Source organism: Anopheles bellator, chromosome 2 (genome assembly GCF_943735745.2).
Source record: "Anopheles bellator chromosome 2, idAnoBellAS_SP24_06.2, whole genome shotgun sequence".
Taxonomy (NCBI): Eukaryota; Metazoa; Arthropoda; class Insecta; order Diptera; family Culicidae; genus Anopheles; species Anopheles bellator.
The window spans coordinates 65,795,608-65,810,387 of NC_071286.1; positions in this window are offsets into that span (position 1 = coordinate 65,795,608).

Genomic DNA, 14,780 nt, shown 5'->3' on the forward strand with positions numbered 1-14,780 from the left:
AGGTTAATGGCAGCGAACGCCGTGACCGATTCCCAATTTGTCGGCCTGCTTGCTGGTGGTTTAGTTTAGCTTCAATTTTTGACTATCACCGAGGACGACGACGGCACGGTGTCTGACGCAAGGCACGTTACCAACGGGAACTACGAAAACCGCCGCCAGTTAGTAACAGTAACGGCCCCGACGAAGGTTCCGGCCCGTGACTGGTCAGCGCCACCCAACGTTAAACCACCGTAAAGGTAAATGACCGTCCAGTTTTAAGGGCTCCACGTAATGGGCGAAATAATTAAAGTTCAACTTGTTCGTATAAGTCGATGGTCACTTTGATGAACGAACGAAAAATTTGACAGCTCAAAAGAGTAACAAGATTTAATTCAATTCGAAGTCGAGCTTTTCGAATGTCGAAGACGAATTGTTATAGAATTTTGTGGAAAAATTTTAAAACTTGCAGTTTGCGTTGTGTTCCTAAACTCACAAACGACTGTTAATTATTTTTCACATTTTCTATACCAGAAAGCCAACTTCCTAGAACTTCTAATTCAACTTCGAAAGCTTAAAATCCAACCCCGTCACGGCATCCGCGTAACGTTTAGCAGGAAAGTCCCCGGGAGTAGAATTTCGATTGTTTTGCGAATTTTGAAAAGCCTGGAAAGTCCATGTCGGTACCATTGCGGTCGAGGCTCCATCTGTGTGACCACGGGTGTATTCAATTTGCAATACGAATCCCCAAAGTGTCGCGTATCGAGGTGTCGCTGCGTCCGTCACTCACGTTTGGGTGGAAATATGCAAACGTTTCGATTTTTTTAACGCTAGTTAACGCCAGGATCTAGCCGCAGGAACAGCTGTGAACTCCGCCACGAGCCGACAAAGGCGTTGCGGCGTGCAATAACCTTCGGCTGGTGACTCACGTTCGTGCGGCCAGCCACATGACATCGCTCGTAACGCTGATATAAAGCATATGGAAAAGTTTGGTTCAACTTTTCCAAGCTAACTCGTTCTCTTAATTAATCTCCAATGATGCAGCGCTCGCATCGAACAGCCAATATCCGTGGCCTAACTGCATAATCAAGCTGCGTTGGGTGAACAAACAATTACTGAAAAGTATGTTAATTGGCAATCATATGCTAACGATTTGCCCGGCCCGGCTCAAGAAGTCAAATCTCCTTCTCTCGGGCCAGATTACAGTTGGACCCTCCGGTAACGGTTGGTCTAAATTGTTTGTTCACTTGCCAGCCCGCAGCGAGCCACAAAGTTAGTAGTGCACGAGCCAGTTTTCAATTTCGCTAAGAGAATCAATCGGATCGCAGATGATAATTAAACAAATCCGGTGGCCCAGAATGTACTGAACCGAGTCCTGTTTAGGGCCGAACGATGCGCATTACGCATTGGGCCAAATGAGCGAAGGTTTTCCACCGAATGTGCGCCCCGAGAGAGAGAGTTTGTTTATCGTTGCCTGATTGCTGAAAACTGGTAGCCCCGTCGATGACGGTGAGGATGGCTCTCTTCGTTTGGAGTGCGAAAAGGGTTAAAAACTTTCGCCCTACGCCCTGTGGCCACCGCAGGCCGTTGTTGCGAACAATGCTGGGAAATCAAATATTTAATGACAATTATTTACACAAGAACGATTTGCGTAAATACTCGTACATTATTCAGGCACACCACAAACACTTGGCCTGGCCTGGCCTGGGCCTGGTCTGGGCTGGCACGTGGTTTTGGTAGGATTGGCGAAGTGATTTGATGAACCTGGGGCCGCCCTTCACTGGGTCTCGTTTCAGTCGAGGCCGTGTGCCTGATGCAAAAGGGCAAGCCTGCACTTCTCACCACTCCCGACAGGAGGATGCTGTATCTTGTGGAACCGGAAAAAGGATGTCTTTTCAATTACGTTAATTGTTCGCTGGCACGGGTCAACTGTTTCTTACAAATCGGTAAACTGTTTCGGCTCGTGGCAGTGCGTTGCAGTTGGTTAAGTGCCGTAATAAAGGGCCACAGTAAAGTTGCATTTTTTGTTATTGTCATACATGAATGTATTATTTTGTAGTTTAGTTGTCCACTTTTATCATACGCATAATAAGTATCAACAATTGCAAAATGATTCAGTGAGATGTTTCATCAACATAATTGAGTGATAAGTTGGTCTCTTTTATCTATGTTTTGTTTTGTTTAGAAGGTTTTGCTTAATAATCAATTTGTCTTAAATTCTAACATTTAACATTTTGTAGGTCCGAAGATCCTTGGAGAGCCTTCAGGAAATATGGCCGAGGGCACAACCAATCGAATGATGGGATCAAAAGAAGTTTACGTTGAATTTAGTAGTACGTAACAAAAATATTCGTATCGTTATTTAATACAACATTTTCGTCTTTCAGACTTGAATTAGATTTCTTTAGCCTTGAATTCTCGCAGTATTGCTATCTCTTTGAGTTCTTTTGTTTGTTTGCTTAAAGTTATCAAATTTACTTGTTCTCTTACTGTTGCTTCACCTGTTTGTTTTGTTTTTACTATCATTTAAACTTAAATTTTGTTTGGGAGGCATAAATTCAGCAACAAAGTGGATGAACATATCTGCTTTCCGATTGCCTGCGCGTGTCCTATGGCAAGAGCAATGAATTAATGTGCTGGGCCACCGCGAAGGCACTAAAACAACGCAAGCGCAACCAAAGCACCACAACAACTGGTGGTAATTATGATAAAATCAACAATCAAACGCTTTGCAGTTCATTTCCCATTCATTTCCATGCCACTGCCGCCGCCACCGAGGTCGGGGGAAAAGTTGGTAAATCAAGTTCGATTAGTTTCACTCCCGGTCCACCGGCCTAATTGCCAGGACATAAAAACGGCGTGCTTGGCGTGACTGGCGGCCGAACCGGAAATGGATGCTGTCCGTCGGTGGCGCCACCGACCGTGTGTCCGTGGAGGCACATAAATTTGGCACAAATCATATTAGCCAATATCGTGCGCCGGGAATCGGAAGCGGGCGCCGTTTAGCAACGGAAATGAATTAATATTTATAACCGATTTTGGTTTGTCCGCCGTTACCGGATAGGATAATTTCCGCTCATTTCCTGATTCGTTTTCTTCTCTGCTTTTTTTTCTTCGCCGTCCCGGCCCACGTCGGGCCGATGAAGGCCATTCAGTCTTTGATTATACTTTCAAATGGAACTAATTCCGCCCTAGAGGGACTCCTTCGGATTCGTCGAGTCCAGCATCCAGTGCCAGCCAGCACACGATAATGAATAGGACCAATCTAGCGATGAGCAATTAAGTGCTCTACTGAAGCCGATGGACGGTCGTCGGGCAGGTCGATGGGCGGATACACTCCGGGAACGGTGTGTGGTTCCTTTTTATAGTATTGGCACCGTTCCTACCGGGAACTTCTTCGACGCAAAAGTACTACCATTCTGCCAGACTTCCAAAGGCAGAAGGCTCAAGTTCTTGGTCCGGTCCGATCCAGTGATCCAAAAACGCGGACTCAATCCGGTCCCGGGGCTTCCGACGCCGGGCTGCGAAGGACATGCCTCCTCGGCTAATCTATAAATATCAATGACAACAAAAAAGTTCAGGGGGAGTTGGCGACTGTATCGATTCCCATAAATAACTCCGCATGCAACATAATGCCACACTTGTGTCTCGGGCATAAATCAAAACGGTGGGGACAATGTCTCCGTACGGTTGGCGCGCTGAGGAACTAAAAAGAAGGAGGCGAAAGAAAGGCCGACAGCACCGGAAGCGCCGGTGGACTGTGTGGCGGGGGACAGTAGTTTCAAATCGCTGGACCGCCTTCCGTCACGCTGCTGCTGCCGCTGCCGCTGCGGTGACCTTTGGGCAGCCAGAATATCCTTCGCCCGGTTAGGGGACCAAACGGTTGCTATCGATTATCCTTCGGATGTGAGCGAGATTTACAAGCCGGACTGCCGGGATGGGTCGAGCTCAACGCCCGGCGGCACCGGCGGGGAACGGGAACCGAAAACCGTAATGAACTAATTGTCCCCGGGGACCCATTTATTTACTTAACCTTTTCGCCGCAGACACTTTCAACGCCGCCCAGACCAACAGCGTTGTGGACTCAATTGACAGATTATCGAGTCGTTTGACTTTGGGCCACCCGTGACCTGGTCGGTCCTGGTGGGAAGTAATATTTAAATTGTTGCCCAACTTTGCCCCGGGTCGGTCAACGAAACGCTCGGAACGAGCGTCCGAGATGAAGAACCAATCCTTTTTCCCGGGCCGACGTCACGGGCAATTAGTTGGGAGAAAAAAAAGCTGTGGACCAAATAATGGAATTGGCCCAAATGTGGGACAATTTTGGGATTTTTTGGTGCCCGCTCTGTCCTCGGTCCGGTCAGGATTTCGCGCACCGGACTTCTTGGGCCACCGGAAACGTGCGCCGGGGGCTATAAATTCTCCCAGTGTCAGTCTTATCATCACCCATTGTCCAGCTTCTGGCCCGGCACAGACAAGCACGCACACGTGCCCGTATGCATCCGTTTGGACTGGCCAGCCGGCCACAAAACGGCCATCGGTCAGTTTTTATGGAGTGGAATGTGATAATGCTCAGCTGGTCCGGTCCGGGCCGGCGGCGGGACTAGAGCCGGCTCATGGCATATTTCGTGGTCCTGGGGCTCCGAAACTGATTTCCCTAACAAATGGACACTGTGTGCCGAGCGCTCACCTATCCACCGACATACCGATCTGCACGCTACGCTGCACAGGATCTATTTATTGTTATTTAGCTGAAGTAAATCGCCCGTATTCCTGCATCCCGGCGACCGACGGGAAGTCTTTTCTAATCAGGCGTTATTTATTTTTATATGTGACCGAACAGAGCCGCTGGGCCCGAGAGTCCTTGGGGTGGACCTGGCGGCGACCAGTGATGATGCTAATCGAATTTATAGCGAGTTTTGTCGGTGGTGCGTGAACTAATGGCAGTTTCATGGTATCTTCCCCGGACCCTCTGTTGAGGAAGTTCTAAGACTGCACGTCAGTGCCACAGGTTTTGCATAGTCCACACAGACCGTTAGGGCTGAGTCCAAGGATTGGATCTCCCCAAGGTTCCCAGCTTCTGATCGACCAGGTCATTCTGGTCGGAATCATCACAAGTTACATTCCGTTTTAGAGACTCCCCGCGGCGGTGTCACCGGGTGGACACCGTAGCAAGATTGCCGTTTGTCAACAACCATTCACACATGTCACTTTAATTACCCAACTACACCGTACACCGCAGCTCCCGCCGGCAGCTCGTTAGCCGACGGTGGGGCAATTTGGACATGTCGCCCGGAGAAGTTGGACGACAAAAAAATCGACACCCAAGACAAATGCCCGCCAGCGGAATCCTGGTAAGGCACGAGAGTCAGTGGACAGTGGTGAACAGGACACACAAGAGAAAGGAAGGATCCAACGGTCCATCCTCTACAGCCAATTCCCCCCGGCTGACCGAATCTCGAACGAACGACCGGAATGTGCAATGTGCTCGGAATATCTAAACTGCCCCCGACGTGGACACCTCCCACAGAAGAAGTCCGAGTCCGAGTGTCCATCGGTGTCGGCGGCGGCGGGCTGGGACGCTTCCACCGAAGTCCGAAGCGTTTACCGGAATTGGAATAGTGGCTTCCCAATAAAGTGATTGGAACCGATAGCGGACCTTGTACAAATAATGAGGGTGCAGATAATGTTTTATCCATGATTGCGTTTGCTGGAGTGGGCCACTAACAAGGCTCCGCACACCGAGGAGGGTAAACAATTGTTAGTTCAATCGTGTCGGTGGGTTACGTTATTACTCCCGATGCTGCACCTGACCCACGCGGAGGGATTGTCAACTGCAGAGTCCCTCGGCCGATAACGTGTCGGGAATTACGAAGGTGACGATTATTTCTATTTCATCGCCCGATCCATCAATTGCATTATCTCAATCACGGTCGCCCGCCATTACGGTCGGTGAGCAAATTTAATTGTCAGTGAAGCCAATTGAAAGAGTTATCACTCATCCCGATCGTGCGTGCGGATTGCGGATCTGGTCGGAGGTCCAGTAACTTCGTTAGCTCCACAAGGCCGCATTCCAATGGGGATGGCGACTGTTGGTTAGCAAATAAAATACTAGGACGAATAGAGGATAAATGCTAAATACTGATATCGATGTGTATAGCGGCATCGGATTCATACAGTATTCTTCATTCAAAAAGGTCCGGGTCGCCCTTGTTGACAGCTGCGCAGGTTACCTCCTGTGGTGCGCGCCAATACTTGACTTCATCCAACAAATGGTTGACAAGGACATTTTAATGCAGTGGATGAAAGGATTCACTTTTAACTTTGTATTTAATATCGGTAACGGCATCGGAGGAGTAATAACGTCGGGGATTGCAATGTGCGACAGACAACCGGAATGGTTTAATCATATTCAATGGGTCTCGAGTACCGATCCGATGCACCCGGAGACAGATCCGAGCCACCGTGCGTTCATTAAATCGTTTAAATTTGTTCTGCACTCGACTACGACCCTCGTTGGCGTGAGTTTTGGATTCTTATTAAACTTTTGTCTGACTGAAAAATTTAGGCGACAGGGACAAGGTTTTGTGACAAACACCCGCCGGGGGAAAGACAAAACGGTGGCGTTTTTTACAAATAGAGACCTTACATCATTGCGCTAACGCCCTTTTGCAGGCAGAACATTGGCTTCATTGAAAATAAACTTTCATCCGTTGGGCGTGTTCGATGGCCGGCAGACGGCGAACGGAGATAAAACATATTACACGCAGGTGAAGATAAATCATCGCACCGAACAGGTCCGTAAGAAATATCCTGGAAACTTTCTGGAAAATCTTGTCGAAGTCCAAGTCTGGTGGAGTGGGCTGTGGGCTTCTTTGTAATGGTTCGCCAAGGTGTCCTTATTGCCGCACACACAGGAATAAATCATTCCGGTGAAGCCGGTAGAGTTCCAAAACCTTTCTTGAGAAACTGCACAACTTGAAACTATTCGTCGGCGAGCATATTGGTGAAACATTTTTAAAGCTCAACATAAGTAGCTGGCGGTTTATTTAAAGGCTATCGATAGTTAATCGATAAATCTGGTTTCTGTTAAAACTCACCAATCGACGTGCTCGAGCATGGCCCATTGAAACATATTGACAAAAGGCGACGCCGCCAAAGGACTACGCAAATCCTACGCCAGTCGAGAGCCAGTTAATGGCAGGAAAAAAATTGCCAACACCGCAAAAATTTAGTTCGGGTGGCGTTAATGGTGTGAGCGAGCGGCGAGCGCGTTTATAAATTATTCGAGTATGACAACATTATGCTAAGTGTATCATTGTAATTGAATTAATTATCCACGCGCTTGTGCCGCGGTCCCCTGCTTCCCGGGCGCTTTTTATGCGCTTATTTGCACGCCCATGTCCCACACCGCTCGGTCCTTGTCGGCTAAGGATGTCGGCCCCGAAAAAAAAAAAAAACACCGGATCCGTTTATCCCATCGACAACGAAGACGACGACGACGGTGCGTTCCGATGAGATGGCGGTGTTTTAAGAATGCGTCAATTCGACCGCAAATCCGATAACATTGGCGCCCTATCGTGAGCACCGGCGGAGACCCTTCACCGGGATGACTTTTGACTTTGCGTAAAAGAACTGTTATCAATTGGCCGCTCGCTGAATGCTGGGCCAGCGGGGCCACTCATCTCGAAGGTCGACCTCGTTTTCGCTTGAGAAAGGTTCCGGCGAAAGACATTTTCGAAAGAAAGCAGGACTATCTACACTGCTCCGTGAAAATCCGTGCCACGAGCCCGTTTTGAAATTTATTGTTTTATAAATAAGTCATCTCATTCGGGGCGCCCGGCAGACCGGTGATAGGGACATCTTTGCGGTCCTGGGCGCCCCGCCGATGACGAGGGTTCCTCTGTCGGTGGGGGCATTACCGCCGTGCCACCACCGTCGCTGGCACCGGCAGACAATTAAAGCCCTGTTAAAAGACGCATTTATAAAATCACTTCATCAGTTAACGGAACGGATTCCCCTCGGAATCGGGCACCCGGGAACATGAATGGGATTTTCTTGCGGTCCGCGGACGGAGGGATTTGTGCTTGCCCCGTGCCCGGTTCTTGGTTAGTCATGCTGGTTGGCCGAGGGTGGTCGAGGCGGATTCTCGCCTGGTGCCGCAGGAGCGTAATAGGATGACGGACTACATCGTGGGCACCGCACTTCAAAGCGAATCCAATTTGGATCAACGGTGTTCAGCTTCAGGTCTCCCGGATTGCATATTCCACGGGCTGCCATTCGCGGGTAGGCTTTGTGGAATATATTTATGAAAGTGAATGCTGGGTAAGTTTGAAAGTGATAAAAAAGTCGTTACGATTATAGCTTAAAATAAAAATTAAGTCTCGCGTTTGAAAATGATTGAGAAAATAAGAATTTTAGCCATACATTAAACTTACCTAACAGATCACTTTAAGGACATTCGAAACAATAACTCAGCCTGTTCTATACTTTTCATAATGATTCTCGGCATCGAAAGTCGAATAAAGTCCAGAAACCCGCTGCAGAACCCACTTAATTGCATTATGCTCCTAAACTTCTCACGCTACGGTCCATGTTTTGTCGAACCCACTTGCTTATACCACTTGTTATCAAAGGATCATCAACAGGACGTGCTCCTCTCCGTCGACGTTCAGCCAAATGGCATGCCACCAGCCCAGCCACAGCGGTGAGTCTAATTCAATGAATTTAAAATAATTACTTCACAATCGCAAGAATGGGTCGACCACTGCGAACAGGCGGCCGAGTCCTTGCCTGCCAGACAGGCCATCGCGTGCCCAATCACTGCCAACTTCCGGACCGGAGGCAGCATCCGGGGGTTGCACGCCAGCACCGGAGTGTCGGTTGTCGCGGGCGAGATTGTCGCCTCGCAAATCGCCCCTTCGGTTCGGTTTCGGTTTAAAGCCGGCCGTAAAGGAGGGGAGTCCAGGACCAGGGCCCGAGACTGCCGGCTGGAGGCTGGATATTTTAACGCTATAAATTCTGATTTGAAACGTTTACGCATCGCAGCGCAAACCCCCCGTTCCCCCTCGGTGCGTGGGGGAGGTTGGAAATCACACCGAAAAATTTGCCACCCCCGGTGCGCTCCTGCTTCGGTCGTAGGGGCTCGTTTACTCGGTGCAGAGAGGGTGGATCGAAAAGTGATTTTGGCATTCAATGGCATCTTTATCTTGGAGTTGGTATAGTATTTTGTAAAACAGTTCGTCGAGGTTGGGAAATTGTTTTTCCTTTTTGCCTCATATCGGATCTAGTAGACAGTGGAAAAATAACTGGACACCAAGCAAAGTCCGTGAAGCCAAGAGATTGAAGTTGAGACACCAATCTGACGATCTAGTATGACTGAAAATAATGACAGTTCGAAAGGCGTCAGAAAACTGTGTATTGTTTCACAAATTGAGTAAGATCTGTTTTCTTGTTTATTTATTCATTTATTGTTCCATATTTTACTGACATTGACATAAACCAGATTTTATCTGTTTTTCTTCGGCTACATTTAGCTACTAGATAATAGAATTGTTCTTTTATCAATCTTTAGTACGCTTATTGATTGCGTTAGTGAGAAATCTTATTATGGTTCCCACTCGCCACCAACTCCGGCACTTTTCGCCCAGCCCCGTTCACCCAGCAGGCCACAGAGGCGGATGGCGCCGTTGCGTGAACTGTGACCGTCGTTGTCGTCGTCGCCGCCACCAACCATCTCCCTGGCGGCGTGTGATAAAACGTGAAAATTAGACCACCCGCCGTGCGCGGCAAGGACTCTGGCGTCGATACGGGCGACGGCGGCCGTTCCACCGTCCAACTTGCAGCCACAAATCACGTCACTTAGCCAACAATTTGTTGTTTTAAATTTGATTGCCACTGCGGGGCCGGGTGGGGTTGATGGTCATTGTTATCCTTATTACTTCATATCCACTCCTGCCATACCTGGCCACCATAATTGGCGGTTGTTGCGCGTTACGAGTGGCCAACAGCCGGGTCGGGTCGTCTTCGAAAACGGGGCGGAAACGATCACCCTGCCTAGTGGGTTGTGTCACTCAAAGTGTTGCGCACCCGAGTCCCTAACAGGACGTCGCTCGGGGCGTATCGGTGCACTAATGATAGCGAAAATAAAAAAAACAGTTTGAAATTTTTTAAAGAAAACGTAAAGCTTCGATAAGAAGCCAGAACGTAAAGATGCTAGTTTATGCTAATCGCACTCAAATGAAAACAGAACAACAACCCGAAAAGCGGAGGAAAGTTTTTCAATAAAACCAACCATTTTTTAATATTTACTATGGCCATTTTTTTTGGATTCACCGTTTGGCTTTCTCTTTAGACAAATACCCAGCCACGATAAGTCCACGATGAACAGTTCCCGCAGCAGTAATGCCCGAAATGGGCAATGGACGTAGCCATAGTCGAGATTGCCAACACTCCAGGGCGTAGCTCGCGAACGGAACGGCAAAAAAGTGTCCTTCTCATCCCCAAACTAGCCCGGCCAAAAACGCCCGCTGTCCCGGGTCCCGGGCCAGCATCCGGGGCTAAATGCCGTGTGTTCGGAGCGCCTGGCGAGCCGCTCGAGTGAGCTGGCTCGGTTTCCATTCAATAGATATACGATTATACGGTCCATTTGAATCAATAAAGTTTATCAATTTATGTACTTGTTATCCTTGATTTTGTTCTTCTTGGAGGACTTTTCGTTTCATTCCCCGTTTTTGTTGTCGGTGCCGCTTGGCGTCTTGCTGGTCCCCGTTCGAGTTTGCGGAGAAGAGTTCCAAATTCCACGCCAATAATTCCGCCAACCCCGTCGGGCGAGCTCTCTAAGCCGCCACCACCCTCGAAAGGCACCATCGCAGATGACATACAAGATTGGATGTTCATATAGGCATGTAATATGATGACTACTTCCAGCGCTCCAGGGCGAAGTGGTGGCTCGTGGTCGTGTGTGCGGAGCGTATGGTTTACGGAATTCTCGGCCCTGGCCCTGGCCAGGGGCCGCTGGCGAAGCGAGAGAAGTGTTTTCCGTTTTATTGACATAATACTCCCATAAGTAATCCGCCTTAAACGACATATAAATGTTCATATTTCGGTCGCGGGGCGCCCCTCGATGTGCGCCGTCTCACCCGGGAGGCGACAGGGGACCGAGCTGGTTTCATTACTGTGGGAAAGTATAAACATTCCATCGAGCACACTCGGGTTTAAGCGCGGGCCGTAGGGTAATTCCTAGGAAAAAGTCACAACCTCCCAGTCACCCCGTCGGGTGGCGAGACCGGATTAGGCGAAACGTTTGGAGTCGGAGAGATGGAGCTGAGATTGAGATTCTATTCCGTCACATACGCGGCCAAGGTTCAGACTTATCGTCCGTGCAATCAATTCGCGACCGAGGGAATTTTCGGTGCCATCACTCACTGCATCACACTTTTCGTTGGCCCCAAACGTTTTGATGAGTTTATGTTAATTTGCGTATGTTTATGTAAAATAGTTTTGTTTAAATTGCAAACGTCGATTGGTTGATTGCAAAGATAAGGTGCTCAGATTGCTTACCTAAGCCAATTGAGGACGCCAATTGATGGAATTATGGTTCACTTTAAACATGAATGCATAAGCAACCACGGATCAAGCTCAGAGATGTACGGAAATCATCATACTCTATTTATTTTAAAAATATTGATCTGATCGAAACCCACACAAAACATACCGTATTTTTCCGTGTATAACGCGCACCCGTGTATAACGCGCACCCATATTTTACGAGAACAAAATTGGAAAACAAATTTTTTACTTTACATTTTTCAGATATGTGATATCCAACAAATATCAAATGATAATAATGTATTACTCTAAATACTCTATAAATATTCTAAAGTAGACTAAAGATAAAATGCGTATACATTGCAAAAGACATACTAGTATTTTATATTTCGGAATAATCTTCAAACTCAGATTCACTGCTGTCTGACAAATTGATATTCTCCAATTGCTGTTCAATGTACTCCTCATTGTCACTCTCTGAAGAGTCCTCATAAATTGCGACATCTTCAGATCCATGCTGATGCCACATTTTTTAAATGATTTCACAACAACTTCTGTTTTAACTCCCTGCCATGACTTAAAAACGATATTGTATGGATAATTATATTCCTAACAAGTGTTTCATTTTATAATTTATTCAATAATACTATACAATATGTACCTAAAAGGGCACATTTGTATGCTTGGAGGAGACAAAATGTTTACTACCCTTGTATAACGCGCACCCAGATTTTAGAGCTAAAAAAATTGGGAAAAAAGTGCGCGTTATACACGGAAAAATACGGTAAATAGTTTATGCTTTGTAAATAAGTCGTAGAAAGTACATCAAAAGGACACCAAACGAAAACATAAGTTATACCATGAATTGAATTAAACATCGTCCAATGTAGTCAAAAGAAAGTGCAAAAGGACCTAGTTTCAAATGATTCAATTTTCCAAACGCATTCATTTGTAGCTGAGGGGAAATGACTCCTGGAAAAATTATCCCAGAGTGCGCCCTCATCAACATTGTGAAGTTGAGCTAGCTGAAGACGTCCTGTAACGGCCACAATCATCGCTCTACAGTAGTTTAGCACGTCATACGTCTATTCAACAGCTGCGCCAGAGTTACGGTTACGACTTGCGTAGTAATTCTGGCGTCGAGTACCGGGAGCCAAGAACCGATCGAAAACAAAACAAAAAATCAACCAGACCATCCTGCAGGACCAATGCCATCCGTCTCCGTCTCATGTCTGCCGATGCCAGGGCAGCGATAAGGTCCGTCCCCACGGTTGGTGTGAGCTTCAAAAAATCGAATCGGAACACCGGAAACCGAAGCAAAAAGTACAACCAGTGCGACCGAAAATCGATAGCCACCGGCGCATCCCCAGATGCCCCGAGGAAGAGACAGATTCCATCGATACAACCCGACCCTCTTGATCCGCTGGTGCTGGTGCAGCGGGTGGCCGTACGACACTCCTTCTCCCGCCCATGGCCACACCACTCTCTCTGTCTCTGATCGGCTGTCTAATTGATGGAAGACACCCATCCACCGAAGTTGGACACCGTCTCCGTCGTCCTCGGTCCCCGTCCTTGTCACCTATGGCCGTATGGCCATTAGTGCGAGGCCAATGCATGGCCCGCTCGCCCGCAGGAGGGAACGTGATTTTTAAGAAGATCTCCTCTTCCTGCACCGCAATGACGTCAGAGGGAAAAGGTCACAGCCGATGGCGCCTGGCGCAGTGGAACCTTCACCGCCGGGAGAGCTGTCGCCGGAAGCTACCGGCCACCGATTGTCGGACAATTGACGGTGGTGGCGGTGGCGAGGGGTTCTCGTAAAAGTGTCGAAAGTGGAACTTGGAGCCGTGAAACGTGTTCAATGCTCAATGGGCGTGCAGGATAGATGTCAGTCACCGTAAATGAGATATAACCGGGTTCCCGTCCAACTGCTGCTGGCAATGGCGGGCAAGTTCAGGGTTCGCAGGGTGCGGCCGTCGTTCGAACACTCTGACGGGACTCAGATTGTAGCCGGCAGCACCCAGCATGTCCTTTTTGCGTATTTCAGACTTTCGGGGATACAGTGCTCGTAGAATGAAGCTATCGTCACTTAATTAATCACTCAAAGTAATTGAGATTATTATGTTTTAGGTTGAACAGTATCGAAAGTTCTAATAAAAAGAAAATCAAATATCAAGATTATACGTTAAAATAATTTAAAATTTTCCTCCTTCAAAATACAACATCAATAATTGGATTTGATGAATTTGTTGATTGCGAAGCTCAGAAATAATGAAACGATCCAGACTCTTCCAGGATTGCAACAGTTACCGATTAATTGATTGTGTGCGGGGCTGGCAAAAAGTTTCGATTCTGTTTACATTCACTAATGAGCATCATTCTTCGGGCCATATTTTTGACGTCGAGAGAGTCCCAGCCCTGTCCACGCCGTGCCACGTTCCGATAATCACCAGAAATCGATTTTCCGTAAAACCGCGCGTTCCAGTGTTTCGATTGAGTCATCAGCACACTGCTGCAGGTTCGCTGCAGTGGCTGAGGGCGCCGCAGCCAGACCATAACTTCATTATGGAGCAATTGAACCGATTTCATTACATGGCCGGCGTTCCGGGGGGATCTGATTACCGGACGTGAACGTGTCCCTGTTGCAGTGCGGTCTCTTCCATCTCTCTCTCTCTATCTCCCGCGGTACCATTCATCTCACACATGCTCGGGTACTTCCGATTCGTTACACAATTTGCGCCCCATTGGTCCAGGAGCGGGACATCCGTTTTACTGTAACATTAAAGATGCCACTCTTTTGCTCGCCACTCTTTTGATGGTTCTTTTGTTTTTGAACCGATGAATTTGTGGGTCCGACCTTGAGGATCATACAACAGAGATTCCTACTGTAATCCGAATTGCTCTACGTATGGCAACATTTTGTGTTCTCAGACCGATGAGCCATGCAGCGTTTAAAGAATCAAAAAGAACATTTCAAGGTGACAGTACAATCTACGGGCAGCATCCGAGCACCATTGTGGGTCACAGTCAGGCAAAAAAGCGCTCCGGAAGTGGTTGGCTACGCGAAAACTGGCACGTAAAAGTCGAACCCTAGACTGGACCCGAAATTTGGCATCAACAAATAAAAATGGCACAAAACCATGGCCAACGAACGATTTCCATCACGATTTGCCCACACTTCGCTGGGAACGCGCAATTTTCACCAGTGGCCAGCGCCAGCGGGGCTTTTCCGATTTCCACGCTACTCCGACGCTATG